The sequence below is a fragment of the Manacus vitellinus genome, unplaced genomic scaffold (genome assembly GCF_001715985.3).
Source record: "Manacus vitellinus isolate BGI_N305 unplaced genomic scaffold, ASM171598v3 scaffold_72_pilon, whole genome shotgun sequence".
In the NCBI taxonomy this organism is placed as follows: domain Eukaryota; kingdom Metazoa; phylum Chordata; class Aves; order Passeriformes; family Pipridae; genus Manacus; species Manacus vitellinus.
The window spans coordinates 2,729,864-2,731,403 of NW_021940764.1; positions in this window are offsets into that span (position 1 = coordinate 2,729,864).

Genomic DNA, 1,540 nt, shown 5'->3' on the forward strand with positions numbered 1-1,540 from the left:
CAGACAGAAAATCCAGGTTCCTGTTTAGAGCCTGCTGGGCTTTGCTTTCTCTGCCTGGGGGCTCTCCCTGGGCTTTGGCAGGGCCCAACGCCTGGTAGAAAAGCAGATTTTGGCCAACCCAATACTGGCTGTTGGTCTTCTTGTGCTCTTTCTTTTTCCAAATGTATTTCCTTACTGGAGATGGAGCTACATCCACATCTTTGTGGTGCCCAGAGACGGAGTCTTCATCAGTGGGGTTTAACCCAGCAGCTCCATCCCAGGGGTTTAATGCCTGCCAGTTCAAATGGGAGTCCCACTGCTTTTGCTGGCTGGCCTTCTTGTTGTGCTGTTTCTGAGTCCAACCATAGTTCTGCTTTGAAGATGGTGCTTCCTCCTCCTCTTCTTTGTCCTCCACATCCTCCATCCCAAAGGTGTTCTCAGTCTGTTCCACAGCATCGTGGTAGTCCTGAATATTGACAGACCTGGAGGAACGACGGCCCTTTGCTGTGGAGTGTGAAGGGGAGTGTTTTGAAGGCAGCGTGGGGACTTTGTGGTGTCCAGAGTCGTCCTCAGTGGGGTTTAACCCACCAGCTTCATCCCAGGGATTTAATGCCTGCCAGTTCAAATGGGAGCCCTTCTGCTTTCGTTCCCAGACTGTGACTGACTTTTCCTCCACATCCTTCTCCCTGACAGGCTGGGGCTGGCGTGAGACGATGCTTTTCACAGTCATGATGTTTTTAGCCATGTGCAGATTATTCTTGACCTCAACCATCAGCTCATCAGCAGCTGTTTTGCCTTCCTGCCTGGAGAGGTGCTCAGGGGGATGTGAATCTGATCCGGAATCCTTGAGGTTGCTGACATCCCCCTCAGTGCTGCTCAGGGTCAGGGCAACCCCAAGAGTTACGGTTCCATGGTCTCCCAGCGAAGGCTGCTTGGCCCTGAGGTTCAAGACTGGGCTGCTCTTTGCTTTTCTGGAGGGCTCCACTTGCATTACTTCTCCCTGTGTCTGTGTCACAGGACCTGTGTGAGCTGGAGAACACCAAGACAGCAGATCAGCAACTGGGCACAAACACAGGGGCAGAGGTTTACCCTGAGCAGCAGGAACTCCTCTCTGAGACAAGGGAGTGGGTGAGGGGAGTGGTGGATGTGTTGGGGAGGGGAGGAGACTCCTTAAATCACTCTGATTGTCCCCTCAGGGCAGAACAGGAGAGGTTTCTTTTCTGGTGTCTCCCAGGGCTCTGTTTGGATGGGAGGGAAACATCCCAGGGAAATGGGTTTGCTGTTGGAGACTCTCCCACAGCTCAATGTGAGCCAGTGCTGGTTTCTAAATTCCCCAGAAAGCTTTGAAAGTCCGAGTGAGCCTGGCAAGCAGAATCAAGCCTGACATGGGATTGTGGAATTCACCTGGAGCAGGAGCTGCAGGCTGTGCCTGGGCTGGGGCAATGGCTGGCTGGGGTGGTTGGTCACCCTGAGACTCTGCAGGAGCCAGTGAAGAGAGAGAGAGCCCAGACTGAAGATCAGCCCAGAGGCTGCTGAGGCACTAACAGTGTTTGGTGTTCAT